A 16,998-nucleotide genomic window follows, 5' to 3' on the forward strand; every position below is an offset into this window, starting at 1 on the left:
TTGTGCTAATCCTGTTTTCGAGCAGTTGTTCCATATCCTTGAATGTTAGAATACTTCAAATGCTCATTATAATATATTTAAGGCTGTAAGGTTGCGGTCCTCCACTAACTTCCCAGGCACTGCATTCCAGACTTCCATTATCTTCAGAGTGATCATGCTTTTCTTCTGAAAACCCGGCTCAATCTCCTGCCTGTCAGTCTAAAATTATGCCTCATCGTGATTGACCCCCAGCTGCTTCCCACTCACCCAATCCATACCCTCAAAAATATATGAACCTCCATCAAGGCGCCCTTAGCCTTATCTGCTCGAAGGAAAACTATCCAAGCCCATCCAGTCTCTCCTCACAACTCAAGTGCTCCCTCCAGGCAACATCCTGTTGATTTTACTGCGCGCCCCTTCGAGTGGATTAATATCCTTCTCGTGGTGAGGTGACCAGAATTACACACAATACTCCAGCTGTGGCCTAACCAATTCTTTGTACAACTCCAACAATAGCTCGTTGCTTTTATACACTACGACGCGGCTGATAAAGGCAAGTGCCCCATATTTCTAGCAAACTACTATTCATAGTATCATAGATTCATAGAATCCCCGCGATACAGATGAAGGCCATTTGTCCCTTCGAGTCTGCACCAGTTCCTTTTAACATAGTGCTGATTTTCCCTCCGTTCATATTTTCTGCTCACGTCTGTTACCGTGTATACAAAATTGATTTAATGCTACATGTATGCCATACACTGAAGAGTTTCTTTAACGTATTCGCAGATTGGCAGTGAGATAGCGTTTCATATCCAGGGGCAGCTTGCCAATATAGTGTCAGACAGGAGGTGACCTGTGACAGCGCACGTCCGGTTCTCAGGCTAAAATTTAACAAACTCACAGACACTTAAAGTTGGAAAGATTTAACCAGCTGCGCTGATGGGTAGAGCAGGGAGACAGAGAGAGAGAAAGATAAAATGATAGGATGATTAATAAAGTAGAGGGGGTGGGGGTGGGGTGTGGGGGTGGGGGGGGTGGGGGGTGGGGGGGGGGGGAGAAGAGCAAATTGAAGTAATGTGGACCAGAGCAAGAAAATAAATGTTGGCCAAGCATATAGCGAGAAAGGGGGGAGTTAGAGTGAGGGATGTAGTTATGTGAGAACGGAAACAAGGTATGCATCGGGAGAGAGAGAGAGAAATAGACAGAAAGGGAAGAGACGAATAGAGAGAGAGAGTGAGAAAGGAACAGAGAGAGATGAAGGAACGAGAAGAGGGAATTGAGAAAAAGATGCCCTTACATATAGTGAATTAAATTCTTGATTTTCTTTATAGCTTCAGAAAATCTCCCTCCCCTCTCGCGCACAACCCAACCCCCGAGCACAGGCATTGAAATTTTATTGAATTATAGCTATTGTTAGAAACTCCAATTTCAGCTATTGGTATAAACTCTAATGACCAATGACAGATTGGCCGGCGAATACTTGTTAGTGATATTCGTTGATAGATCGACTTCTATCAGGCCACGAGCGAGAACACTCCAACTCTTCTTCAGACATCGTTTTGAAAAGTTTGAACCTGGGATGCTCAGTTACAGCTCTGCTAACCACACGGGCGTTGGTGTTTTGGGTTTCAGTATATGAGCCATCCAGAGATCTATGCTCATGTTCCCTGGATGTGATTGAAAATCCACCGTCGCTGTTGGAATTAAAAGTCAATAGATACAAACCTCAATTGAAAGTTATTCTCAGTAATGCTGACCATGAACATATTATTGTTTTCATGAAAAGTCAACCGAGCTGAATAATACCCTTTGTGGAGAAAGAACGGCTCCAACAATGATTTAACAACAATAATGACAACAGTGACTTTAAAATGTTTGTCTGGCTGAGAGCTAAGCATGCTGGGAATTTTGGTCAACCTATAGGTTAAAACCAGATGCAGGTCCTAAAGAGGTCTGGAAGCTCTGACCTGAAGCTTCCTGTGTTGGTCAGATCACGGAAGTTGTTTACATTAACTGAGGCAGTGTGGCTCCGACTTTTATTGCTGCTCTGAATGGGACATGTAAAATGAGCTAAGCATCATGGCATCGTTCAAAAGAAATTTCATTGCATGTTCGTGCCATGTGATCAGTTTCTGGTTGCACAGTTGGCTGGTTGATAGATAATCTTTGGGTGGTGAATTTTGGATAAAAATGCATGTTTAGCCTTTGTTTGGCGGTGATAATTCGAAGAGACCAAACATCGCAAGAACAAGCCTGTACGCTGAAGGATGCTTCAGGGAGAAGAAGATACATTCTACATCGAGGATGTTTCTTGGCAAGCTTGTCCTAAACTCGATAGCATCTATATTTCAGTTAAAGAGTTAAAGTTCTTGTTTATTTAAAGTCACAGTGCAATTTAAATGTTCAGCGTCATTAAAGATTTAATGAGTTGTAACTGTTTATGTTTGAGTTGGTACTAGAATTATTAAATAAAGAGATGAATGAAGTACTGTCCTTGTTTGTCTCATTAAACTGGAATGCTTGGAAGGTGTTTGAATTTAAAGCTGTGTGATACCTCAGTGGGCTGAATTGTGTCCAATTTGCTCAGCTGGCTGACATGCGATTCTGGTCACACGTCGATCTGGTTCACTCTCAAACTCCCTCTGAAATGGCCAAGCCAGTCTCTCAGATCAGGGCTATTGTGAGGCAACAAATTCTGTGTCCTTCAGCCACGCCCACGTCCCATGAAATGATGAAAATTCAGCAGAATCATGCTGAAAATAATTCACTGGAGGAGACTCACATTTAGAAAAGCGCATTTTTGCCATTTGGAATTGTTCCCTGCAAGCATAAAGGAAGAGGTTCAGAAGAAACATTCACAATGGGCATGACACCAACAAATCAAACGCACAACAATGAAGTACCTGTGGAAAAGTGAACATAAGTGTATGCAGGCACAGTAAATATGGAGCCTGCAGGCTGATTGTGCCTCTTGCCCGCAAAATAATCTTACTTTAAAGATGTGAACAATTCCCCTAAACTATCACTCGTTCAATCATTACACAGATCACTCTGTCGTGGATTAATGAACAACAGGTGGGGGAGAAACATTTAGTTCTTGATCTCTTTCATTTCGTCTCAGTTAGTAAACAGGATCTTTAACATGCCCAATTAAACATGCCTATGTTTAAACCAACGTTTGAGCCACGTGTGCACGTGTGATTATTAACTACATGATACTCGGTGCTTTTATATAAATACCACCAATGTTCTAGTAATCTCAGTGTGACTCAGAGAAGTTCGTTGGAGAATGAGGAAAACACTGATTTTGTTGTTTGTCTGCATGATGCCGGTGCAGCCCATTTTTGCCGGGGGAGGTGTGAGTAAGATGAATATGAAAGACCGTGAGTAACTTTCTCAGTAAATAATATGCAGAAGCGATGAGTTAAACTGGAGAAGGCCATTCTTCCACTGAAATCGGTACTGCCATTCGATTTGACTATGCATGCAATTGTCTCAAATATTTCCGCTCATCTTGGTTCTGTAACCCACTTAAATAATTTCCTGAACCCTCACACGTATGTTTGGAACTGATGCTTTTTCTGATCTAACGCTCCCAGCCTCTGTAATATGTTATCAAACGTATTTTATGTTTGTTGATTTCTACATAGCCTCGGTTTAATTGTTTGGTCACATGCAGCCTAAAATGCATTTGGAACATTTTTGATCCTGCAAATCTGGCCTCCTGTGCACTCTAAGAGTTTAACGGATCTGTACTTTGCTACTTTAAGAAAAACCCTCCATAAAGTTTTGAACTTCCTCTTGCTTCTGCTTCAGACGATTTTTAAGTACAAATTCTTTCAGGTTTATTCCACTTGCCTGGAAGATCGGCTCGTGAAACTCAGTGCATTTTTCCATCCGGTCACGCTTCTCCCTTCAAGCCACAGTATCATTTTCATCATTATCGCTATTAGCAGTTCTTCTGCACGTAAGACTTTGTGGTACCGCAATTGGAAACTGTGAAAAAATCGGTTTTGTTATTCCTCATTTAGGATACACTGAGTAAACGTTAACTCGTTCAGTGTATTGTATTCTGAAATTAGACCGTTTTGGATCGTTGTTGATTGTGCATTTGTCTGGCTTGGAATACAATTTATGAAATCTGAACAGCTAAGCTCTCCATACGGTCCTGTAAGACAACAATAAGAACATTGTGTACAGTTCAATGCTTCATATTTTCACTCAAAACAGACCGAGTCTGTCGAGGGTAGTGGCTGGTACAATCAATGAAATCCCCCTTGTTTTATTCTTTCCAGTTTGTATCATGAGTGGTGGGAAATGCAGAGTCAGCGAATGTTTGGATGATGAGACACAGATAACTGGGATATGTCTATCTTCTATATTGTGCTGCAAAGCTTATTGAGATATGGAAATGAGATGTGTATCCTGCAGAACCCATCTGAGAAGAAGACTGAAGCTATCTGAAATTTGTGTAACTCAAGAAATGCTACCATGTGTGATTCCAATGTCACCTGTAATACTGCTTCCTGAATCATTCCAATAAAATAGATTTCACTGCATTAAACATTGCATTTTGTTTGCATTTTGTCTGCATTTCATTTGTATGTCACACTCTTGTGTCGCCGACGCTATGCTTTGTGCTTCACGCTATGTAAGTATCTCTTTCTGAATTAGTTTGCAGAGTGTTTAGCACCATATTACACCGGGAATATTTGTAACTATCTCTCTGCCCTACGTTATCGGTTCCTAGGACCCGTTCACTTGTTAGGCAGCCTGTTGACAGTTTGCACATTGTGATTATACTTAACTAGGTAGATTTCTCTATTAACACTCTTGATTATGGGAAATGAATTTTTATTTAGCTGCCCTTCACTGTACTGCACTGTCTGCCCTTATCCATTGACACGATTGATTACCTGTGGGTATCAGGCTATGGTTAATCTGCCGACAAGTTCTGTACCGGCGCACCTCTCTCCACTGCACATAACGAAGGAACAGCACTCTGAAAACTTGAGATTTCAAATCAACCTGTTGGACTATAACCTGGGGTCCTGTGATCTCTCATTTTGTCCACCCCAGTCCAGCATCTCCACATCATGACTGTTTCGTAAGTGCAACGGGTGAACTGTCATTGAATTTGAAGCAATGTCTCATAGAAACCCTACAGTGCAGAAGGAGGCCATTCGGCCCATCGAGTCTGCACCGACCACAATCCCATCCAGGCCCTACCCCCACATATTTTACCCGCTAATCTCTCTAACCTACACACCCCAGGTCTCTAAGGGGCAATTTTTTAACCTGGCCAATCAACCTAACCCGCACATCTTTGGACTGTGGGAGGAAACCGGAGCACCCGGAGGAAACCCACGCAGACACGAGGAGAATGTGCAAACTCCACACAGGCAGTGACCCGAGCCGGGAAGCGAACCCGGGACCCTGGAGCTGTGAGGCAGCAGTGCTAACCATTGTGCTACCGTGCCGCCAGAGCCGTCTCAGTGGCAGTCTGCGATTAAATTAGATAAACACTTCAATATTTAGTGTCTATATATCGTCAAATCAGTATAGTGAACACGGAAAAAGATCATGAGCAAAATATATGTAAAGAGAAATATAGCACTTGGTGGAACTGCTGGCCCAGCAGTATCACTGATAGACCAGTCATTCAAAGAACCAAGTTTGAAACGCATCTTGGCGATAAAAATCTCAAAACAAGAATCGAATGATGATCTTGATTGTCGTAAAGTCAATCTCCACAGACGAAAATAGAAGAAATACAATCCTCACAGGTAATATGGCATCAGTAAATTGAAGGAAGGGGTTCTCAACAGAAATATATGTTTGAGGGTCTGTACATCTTGATTGTTCTGCACTGAAATCATTATTTTTTGGTTTGAATAGTCTGTAACAGTTGGAGCATTTGTAGCGGGTTGGGGGCGGGGTGAGGGTATGTTTCTGAAAGGAAATTCTGTGTTGGTGGGGTGAACTGCAATTGCTTTTGAACTATTACAACTGGACCACTTCTTTCTGTTTCAAAATCTGTCCATATTTGCGAGTATGCATCTATTGGGTCAATTGTGTGAAATCCAGATTATGCTTTCGTTATAAAAAAGGGAAGGCTCAATATTAGCTGCAGAATATTTATCTGTTGTTTCTGCACCGAATGTGCACTCTGTACCAGTTGGCGAATCTGTATCCAATGGGCCATTTGTATTTGTAACGATCTGATTCTACTTGACGGTTTTGTTCAATGTAAAGTATTACACGTTGCAAGGTTTTTATCTGTCGGAAGATTTTTAGTAGTTGAATGGTCTGCACTGAATACGGAAGTTTTTATTGCCTGGCGATTTTATAGGTTAGAGGGTCTGAATTAATTGGAGAGTCTTTAACAATTGGTGCATTTTTATCAGCGATAGTATCCTTACGTGATCAGCGCCTGCATCGATTTGAACGTCCGTTTTCCTGTGGTGTATAGCGGCTATATATAATAAACAGTTTTCATTGCTTGAAGGGTCTGTATTAAATCTGTGGGTTTGAAGGGGCCTGTAAACCTATTTGCAGATATATCACTTCTTCCAGCGTCGTTGTTTATAAGGTCCTGTAATCTGCTGATGGGCCTTTGTGGGTAGAAATGTGTGAGTAGTTTGATATTCTGTAATAGATTAAGGTATTGAAATATTTTGCTTTCATTATAAGGGACTTTATTATTTGATTTCTGCATTGAACAGTGGTCATCAACGTCCTTTAATGCCTACTGTCAACATGAGAAGAGGGCAGCTTCATTGGGAAGTGCAACAGATCACTCTGAACACAGTCACCATGAAACTGGGAAATTAACTACTCAACACTCACATTGTAGTGAATGACATCTGAGAAAAATATTATAAATAGAAACGACATGTGTTTGATTGGACAGCGCTGTTGCTGAGAGGACACAATCCAATTCCATTGGGTAATTCATATGATCAGCAGCCTCCAGTGTTTGGAAAGTGTAACTGAGTCTGTGATGTAAACGCGTTCTTTAATTGAGCATAATAAGAACATAAGAACATAAGAAATAGGAGCAGGAGTAGGCCATCAAGCTCCTCGAGCCTGCCCCGCCATTCAATAAGATCACGGCTGATCTGATAGTGGTTTAGTTCCACTTACCCGCCTGCTCCCCATAACCCTTAATTCCCGTGTTGATCAAAAATCTATCTACCTGTGACTTAAACATATTTAACGAGGTAGCCTCCACTGCTTCAATGGGCAGAGAATTCCAGAGATTCACCACCCTCTGAGAGAAGAAGTTCCCCTCAACTCCGTTCTAAACTGACTCCCCCTTATTTTGAGGCTTTGTCCTCTAGTTCTTGTTTCCTTTCTAAGTGGAAAGAATCTCTCTGCCTCTACCCTGTCCAGCCCCTTCATTATCTTATATGTCTCTATAAGATCTCCCCTCAGCCTTCGAAACTCCAACGAGTACAAGCCCAATCTACTCAACCTCTCCTCATAAGCTAACCCCCTCATCTCTGGTATCAACCTGGTGAACCTTCTCTGTACTCCCTCCAAGGCCAATATATCCTTCTGCAAATAAGGGGACCACAATTGCACACAGTACTCGAGTTGCGGCCTCATCAGTACCTTGCACAATTGCTGCAATACCTCCCTGCCTTTATACTCCATCCCCTTCGCGATAAAGGCCAACATTCCATTTACCTTCTTGATCACCTGCTGCACCTGCAAACTGCGTTTTTACAATTCAGGCACAAGGACCCCCAGGTCCCTCTGTTGTAATTTTTCACCATTTAATTAATAGTCAATTTTACTATTATTCCTTCCAAAGTGGATAACCTCACACTTGTCATCGTTATACTCCATCTGCCAGATCCTCACCCACTCACTTAGCCAATAATCTGTTCAATTTGAAAGTAAAAGCTCTTGATCGACGTTGCAACATCAAAATGGTGCAGGTGATCTCACCTCATATAAATAAACAATGTGTGGAATATATCATCCCAGAGTTGAAAAGAGTGAGATTACTGCAACACGAAAGGATGCAAAGCTTCACTCTGAGAACGGTGGGACAACTGTATATGGCTGAGAACATATTGTACCCAATCCTTGTTCTTAAAAGAGTCCCTGGGGAGTGAATATTCCTATTAATGTTGTGCAAATCTGTGTGTCAGCTCACCTTTTCTTTTTTTCTTAGTGAGTTACAAAGATAACGATTGATCTTATTTTCTCTTTTATAAAGGCACCCAATGTGTGAGGTTATTTTCTGATGTCTTAAATTTCTTGTCTTATCGGTGTGTTTCTTTTCTAGCTATTCAATTTTTAATCATTAGTTCTTGTAACCCGCGGACTCTATGAACTATCAGGTGATTTTTGTTGAGTCGGATGTAGTGCAATGTCAAATCAGACCTCAGTAAATGTAAACATTCAATCGGAGTAAGAGTTATATCACACATACTGAGAGTCAATCACACATAGTGAGAGTCACAAACAAGAGTGGAATGTTTAGCATGGTTGTGCTGTCAATGTAGAATTGTGTGCAGTGGCTGTCACAAACTAGAGTGGAATACCTGAAGCGAGCGATTACGCATTTCTGGAGTGTATGCCATTGTCGAGTTGTACTGTCTGTAACTAACCAGAGCAGAATAGTTCGGTTAGGTTTTGAAATCGTACAGTTTCTCGTGTTATCTTCCCGTTCAATGGGGCTGCCTCTGTTTTAGCAATGGAAGAGATTGCAAACATAAATAATTTGCTGTTTGAAGATGTTTGGCAATGTGTTGACAATGTAAAGTCTTAAAATTTCTTTTTTTTATTGAATTTACAGAACAGAAGCAGACATAATCCTCTTCCTGACATTTAAACAGCACAACAGCACTATGGCAGCATTCCAATTATCACTGTGTTTGTTTTATTCACTTCCCTTACTTTAGAAATTAACGCAAATAATGTGTGGCTCTTATTAATCTGTCTTTCTTGTCTAAGTGATTTTTCAATATCCTATCATGAAATGCTCAAAGGCTCGGGTCCATTCAGAGATTTAGTTCTGATGGAACATTTGGTTAATCATCGTTCAAAAAAAATCAACAGCTTACATTGAGCTGCAGTGAATTTAATAAACCATGAAAATTTTCACTGTGCAAATGCATTCATTATTATCAACAATCCATTCGGTATTTTGCTGCATTCTTCCTGTTTCATCATTCTATTGGAAATTACATTTGTCTGTAAAGTTTGAAATTGTCTTCCTATTTCCCGACTTCATGTTCTTGATGTAAATGATGAAGGACAGTGACTCCAGCCTTGATCCTTATTGAACGTTACATCCCACCTTCCCCAATCTGTGTGAACATATTTAAACCTACACAGTGGTTTCTCCTTTGCGTGGCCAAATTTCTGTCCAGCCTGCTGCTTGTCGCCAATGTTCACTTGCTCTGAAATTAGTCACGAATGTGTAGTGCTGTAACTGGCACAGGCCTATAGAGAATCGGAGCACATTAACCTACCATACTAATCCAGCCTAAATTTCTGATAGTGGTTCGAAGAACTGAATATATTTAGCCAAGTTAGTAAAGACCTTACTTGGGGACTATGTGGTAACCACTATATGTTATGTTTTGTCTTCTCAGATGTTTTTGTAATCAAATTTATGGCTTAATTTTTCTTTACAAAAGCCGATATTGTGTTAACTGGACTAATGTTCTCTTGTCCTGTTTTATATCCACAGATTTGTGTCCTCATAAATGATTTTAAATAATTGGCTTGATTTCATTCACTATTGTTGGAGGGTATCGTTCCTCCCCTCAGAGACCTCGCGCCTTTCTTTAGACGCTGAATGGTCATCCACTGCTCCCACAACTAGAGTAAATTCGTTCCTTCTGAGCCAGCAATTGTCCATTTCCATTTCCAATTTTGACCCTCTCCATCTGACCCTGTCCGATCCAAACTCCAGTAAACTCCATGGCCGTGCTTTCTTCAAGGCCAGAAAATCCGCGCCGACGTTTAACTGAGATTTGCATGGTCTGTTTCCCACCCGCTACGATTCCCGTGCTTGGTAAAAAAAGGAAAATTCCACCTCTCCCACTGTACTTTCATTACCAGTTGATGGCATTTTGCATGACGGATGCAATGAGGATATTTCCCGGCCAGGTCTCCTCCATCTCCGGCTGGCACATTCCAAAGATGAATTGATCAATCGCTATTGCGTCCTCCTGGAGCACGTCACCTCCTCATCCGTTGTGGCTTGGGAATGCAACCATACTAACTTTCCTCACTCAGAATTCTGTGGAGGACCTCGGCTGCAAAGTTTTTTCTATATATATCAATGCATTTCGGGTGTAAACCTGCAGTTATTATGTAATCAGTTTCTAACACTGAAATATTTTGTATGTTGCTGTCTTTATGTTGGATAACTGTAGCTATGCTACCTGTGACGTGCAGAAAACCGAGACAAGTTTGTTCTAAACCTTCTCAGCTCTGCAATGAGTCAACACGCCCGACTCAAAAGGAACATAGTTTATTGCAGAATACAAATTAAAACTACTACCGAGGGAGACACACGCTAGTCGCTGTCTCAAACTGCAGCTCAGTGGGTCCAATCCTGGGCCTGCTTATCAAAGGCTCACATAACAAGTTCCAGCTGGGAGGAATGCAGCCAGTCATTCAGGGTATTCATAATCATCGAGCTACACAGGGAGATCAATCATGATTCCCCATGGACCTAATGGGGGGTGTCACACGCCTCATCACTCCGCCTGTCCAAGGGTTCCTCCTCGGTCCCAAAGCGGTGGAATCTTCTCCGTCTCTTTGCTTGGCGTCTCATCACCATTGCTTTTCGGGTTTGGTTGAGGGTACAAATGTAACAGACAGGCGAATGCCCCTTCCACGAAGAACAACAACAGGGCACTCATCTTTGGAGACCAAATCTGAATGGGTGTCCGCCACCAATGCTCATATCGGAGCCAGAATGTTCATCAACCAGATGAATCGTTCGTGACTTTTGTGAACGCGACGTTTCCCATCCACAGGCCGGCCTGCAGGATGTCAACGGTGGTTCTTCCAAAGAAGCAGTTGCCCGTATTGAGGGTTTTGTGTGACGGAGATCACCTGCGTGCTTATTGAAGCCCTTCTCCCTATTTTTACATTATACGACACAAGCCCTTTCTCCTCGAAAATAGCACTCAATATCCATGGACAGCCATCACCGTAGTTCCGCCCTTGGACCACATCTCCTGGTTTGAAGTCTTCATTCAGTCTTTGACCACTTCTCAGGGTTTCTTGTTGCCTGCAAAATTTGTAGACGTCAGGCTAAACATTGTCTGAAGGCGCTGGCCCATGAATAGCTGCGCCAGGGCTATCCCCATCGTTATATGTGGAACAGTGCGATAGAAAATAAGGAAACATGGGAGCACTGTTACTCGCGAAACCGTGTTTTGTTTCTTCATGCCATTTTGTAATGTCTGGACCATTCGCTCAGCCAGGCCATTTGAGAATGGGTGACAGAGTATCATGTGGATACGCCTTACTCCATTTGTTCTCATGAAGGTCTTGGTACCATCCCGCTGGTAAATGGGGTCCCATTGTCCACCACGAGAACTTTCGGTGCATCATGCATACTACAATATTGTTGAAGTATTTTTGTAAGAGGTAGTAGAGGCCATCTGGTGATCATTGTTCCATTTTGAAGGGGTGTTAATGAGTATTAGAACCATGAAGCCCATGAATGGCCCTGCAAAGTCTGCATGTGCTCGCACAAAGGTCTCCATGCCATTCCCAAGGTTGCAAAAAGGCGACTGGTGGGATATTAAAGTTTTCCTGAGAGGTTTGCACCTCTTGACCAGATTTTCGATATTACTGACCATGCCAAGCCTGAAGCGTCTTCATAGATCACGACAAGTATTGGATAGCCATTATGCAATTATTGAAGCTAATATCGCTGGCCTGAAGGCGAGAAACCACCCGGGCTCCCCACAATTAATGCTATTTTCTACACTCAAATCCTGATATTTAGAGAGAGATAACGTATAACATACTCTGACCAACACCCTTGTGGTCCAGCACTTTGGAGGACGGAGCAGAATTTCGCCAATGGGGTATCGTTTTGCATCCGTGTCTGGTTTTGCTTCGCGACTGCTGACAATGTGTCTATGCAGTTTAGAAGGATGCCGACTTGATCCATTTTCGGAGGAGAAGGGAGGCTGGCGGGTAGGGGCAGGTATCTAAAAGCATCCATGTTGGATATATGCTTATCTGGACAATGTTCTATGTTATATTCATAAGCACCGAACAGCAGTGCCCTGCCTTGGAACCGGGCTGATGTGGTGGGAGAAATCACCTTGTCTTCCTTGAAGAGGCCCGACAGAAGTTTGTTTGTGTTCGATTATTATGGTGAAATGCCGACTGCGGACTTACTGGTGGAACCTTTTTGACGCAAACACTATGGCCAAACCATCGTGTTCGATCTGGGCATAATTCCATTGTGTATGCATCATGTTTGAGATTCGTACGTGATTGGACTGTCTGTCCCGTCGTCCACACGGTGCAATAAAGCCTCTTTTATCCCACAGCGGGTGGCGTCGCAGGTTACAATAAGTGGTGGGAGGTCATAATGTGATAGTATATTGGCGTTTGAAAATACCTTTTCTTGTAACATTTGCCACGAACGTTTTTGATTTTCTTCTAAACAGTATTAGGGGTTGTGGCGGGGAGCGGGGGGTGGGGGGGGGAGGGGCGGGAGTGGGGGCAGCAGTGTTCCCAAGTTCGTTATAAATGTTCCAAAGAAATTTATGAGACCTAGGAAAGACTTCAACTCCGTTGTGGTCCTTAAAGTCAGAACACCTTTCATGGCCGTAACCTTCTCTTCGACAGTGTGTAATCCATCTTTGTCAAATCTGTACCCCAGGCACTTTACATCGCTGATCTGGAACACACATATTTCCCTTTTGAATCAGACGCCAGCATCAGAAAACATGCCATAAGACCGCCGCTGAACTGCCGAAATGTTCGTCTGCAGTCGCTCCTGAGGTTAAAATTTCGTCCACTGAGACTGCAACTCACATCTCGCCTCAGCATTTCCTGCTCCAAGGAAATCAATCAAAGCCTATCTAATTTCTCCTTATAGTTCGAATGATCCACCCGTGCAGAATTCTGGTGAATATCATCGGCACCCTATCTATTCCAGTCACATCCTCCCTATATGGACGTGGCCAGATCTGCGCACAACACTGCAGCTGTGGTCTAACCAATGTGCCGTCCAGCTTCAACATTAGCTCCTTTCTCTTATCCACGATCCCCCGACAGGTAAAAGCAAGTGTGCCATATGACTTCTTAACTGTGTCATTCAACTTCTCTGTAGCCTTCAAGGATCTGTGAATTAGTACCTCAAGATCCATCTGTTCCCATGAGCTTCCTCGTGTCCTTCCATTGATCAAATACCCCCAAACTGCACCAGCTCACACTTATGAGCATTTAATCACATCTGCCACTGTTCTACACATCTGATCAACCCATCTTTAACTTCCTCTAACGTGCGACCGTCTTCACTCTTAACCATACTGATGAATTTCAAGTCACAATATCAGACAGAAAACAAGACAAGTTCAAACATACAACCCATAACTATTCGGCATGCACGAGCAGGGGTGTATAACACGTGGTGTAAAACAACAATAGCCAAAATTAATTCTGCCAGTCTTATTTTCAGCTTCTTAAAGCTTCAGTGCACAACAAAATAAGGAAGAGGATCCTCCCTTTTTCTTTATTATAACTTCACATTTTAAAATATTTTTTCAGCCAATTTTCAACGCCTGATTTAATATCATCATCATAACATTCTCACACTGACACCAAATTCCTCCAGTCTACGATTACAACACCCACATTTAAAAGATTTCCATATAATCTGCCTCCCAAAAAGAACTACGTGCACAAGCAGGAAAACTAGAGATGTTCCTTCCGTCCTTTTGGGCGCACTTATTTTTTTTAAATCTCCCACATTTTGTGTTCCACAGATTCGCTCAGGGGAAATCACACCAGTGGGAGGGGAGGGGGTGGGGTGGGGAAAGGCGGCGTGGGGGGAAGGGGGTGGAGAGGGCTGCGGGGGGCAGCCTCATCCCGCTGGAGAAGCCGGAATCAGTGCGCTAAGCAGGAGACTGTCCACGTGACGATCTGCCAAGGTTGAGGTCGGTACATATGCATTGGCCCCCTCCATCGCCAGCCTTCCAATTGCTGGCCTTTCAATTGTTTCCCAACACAACCGTTTAATCGGCGGCATACTGATCGCCCGAGCGATGGCTTACCTGCCACCCCCAATGCAGAATCCCAATCTCCCCTCCCCCCTTACCAATTTGCAGCCCGGATCAGCCGCCAAATATGTAGCGTTGATAGCCTCCTCCTTCCTAATGCCACCAGCCCCATTTGAGAGTGTGCAGCACATCTCCTTACCAACACCACAGATCGCCCCCCGAGTACGCACCACCCGCAGTAGGCCCGGCCCCCTCTGGTCCCGCACCCTTGCCACTGCGTGGTGTCCGTTGAGCAGTGTCAAAGTGGCCAGTACAAGTGCTATGGGGTAAGGCAGGTAGTGCTGGGCTGACACTGACTGAGCGGCACCCCCTCCCCCTGCCCATCCGGGGGAAGGGGACTCGACGGCCTCTGTCCCCACCAACATTATGCTAACGCCTTGTCCCCGTTGGTGGGGATCATTTGTAAGGTGCCAGTCGCGAGTCCCACTTCACTCCCCGCACTGACGTCTCAGCTCGCTGTTCCAATCGAGCTGGGCAGAGGGCCTGGAGCATCGCCCTCAATATCATCAATCAATGATAACTTGGACAGAATTCTCCGGACGTTCGCACCAGCGGGATTCTCCGGTCCTGCCGGCAACATATCCCTGGCCCTGGGTTTGCAGCCGGCAAGGGATGACGTCAAAGGACGTTCCCATTGACAGTTGCGGGACCAGGGAATCCCACCGCTAGAAAACAATGCGCCGCTCGCCCCAGCGGGAAACACATGGCTGGGAGGCGGGAGAACTGACTCATCATGCCTGCTTCATTGGATATCGGCGTACAATGTTCCCGAAATTCCATTGTTCCTTGCCACAATGGATACATATGAGCTGCTTCGTTCAATTAAATTGTGTGAAAACTATGTGACTAAAGCCTATCTTGTGACAGCGAATGGTCCTTTATTCTAATCTGTGGCTGTTTAAGTCAAGACCTGCCTTATTTCCCACATCAGCTTGTGTGAATTTGAAATTTGTGTGATTATTAACCTTTTCATGGTCGTGGTGATATTCCACATGTGTCCCTTTCACTGAAAGTTTTTACCACGGATTTCCATCTCATTATTGAGGCCACACGCTGGGATCACCTGGGGCACATTTGCCAGACCCCAGATCATGAATGATCACTACAAACTCGTGAAAGGCCAATGCCGTGGTTCTCAACTGATTTCAAATGTCAGACAACTCTAGCTCTCTCCATATATCGTCAGTGCCTTGGCGGGCGACGAACCACATGGCCTCATTTTGACTTATCAGTTAACTAAATTATAATGACATTCAGTAATTGACCATCATGTGGAGATGCCGGTGCTCAACTGAGGTGGGCACAATAAGAAATCTCACAACACCAAGTTAAAGTCCAAAAGGTTTATTTGGAATTACGGGCTTTCAGAGCATGCCACTTCATCAGGTGAGTGGAGAGGTGGATTCACAATAGGCTTTAGTCATACAGCATATATAGACAGAGACTCAATTGCAAGATAATGACTGGAATGTGAGTCTTTACAAGCATTCATGTTTTTACAGGTACAGACAATAGGAGGGGCGAGAGGGATAATAACAGGTTAAAGAGGTGTGAATTGTCTCAAGCCAGGACAGTTAGCAGGATTTTGCCAGCCCATGCCAAAAGATGGGGGTTAACTGTAGTGTGACCTGAACCCAAGATCCCGATCGTGTGACAATCGCCAGGCATGCGTGTTCCCTTCCTGTCGGGGAACACTCCAGCAGTCAAGCACCTTCAGCCTCCGATCTTCGGGTAAGCGATCTCCAAGGCAGCCTTCGAGACACACGACAACACAAACTGTCAAAGTGCTGCATGGCTGTGAATGTGTTCACTGATTTGCTTAGAATGCGCGATTGACTCGTAAGTAGGCAGATGACGCTGTCCTGCTGCATGGTTTGCTGAGTTTACATGTTACACATTGGATGAACATAGTGAAATGGCTGAAGGTTAGCTTAGTGTTGGGTAGATGCTTATTGGTGGTCAAAAGAGGATCAAAGTGATCGTACGAAGATGCTCATCCATTGAGTGAACTATCAGTCATCGGGCGAATTTTCCCAATTGGATGAGTCTCTGTATAATTGCTTTGAAAGGGTATGTCAACACCAAATTCATTTGCTCTCTGAATTTGGAAAGAGTGACCACATAAATAAATGTATTTGTGCAACAATTTAAATTGAGCACCGTACCTCCTACATCTTGTAATATATATGCAGAGTCGCTGATGGAAAATATTCCAATTACCTTAACATATACAAATTGTACAACATTGACCGACCAAAGGAGAATGAAGGTTCCAGATATAGTGAATAGTAAAATGATAGACCTCCTTCTGCTCTCCATCTCTGGATCACGATTATTTCCATCTATGCGCTGAGCCATCAGTCCCTTACGGACTCTACTTTTTATTAAAATATGTCTAACTGTCAGAGCATTAATCAGTATAATTAAACCAAATGGGAGCAATGGAGTCACAACCTTATCAAACCATTGAAATCCAATCCAGATGCGATCAGTGAAAGAGCTTAGCTTTGTTTGACAGCCCCACGGTACATTTCTGAATATGAATATAGGGTCCTTTGTAAAGTAGAAGGGAATGTTTTTTAAAAGGAGCAGAATGCCAGTTGTTGCAAGAACTTCTGTTGCAGTTTTCCCAGTGCAATATTTTGTTTTCAACTTCCGACAGCGAATGGCCACAAATCGATCGAAAGAAAATGTTACGGTGAACCAGACGGAACATTCTGTGGTTGCACCC

The sequence above is a fragment of the Mustelus asterias genome (assembly GCF_964213995.1).
Source record: "Mustelus asterias chromosome 26 unlocalized genomic scaffold, sMusAst1.hap1.1 SUPER_26_unloc_20, whole genome shotgun sequence".
NCBI lineage: Eukaryota > Metazoa > Chordata > Chondrichthyes > Carcharhiniformes > Triakidae > Mustelus > Mustelus asterias.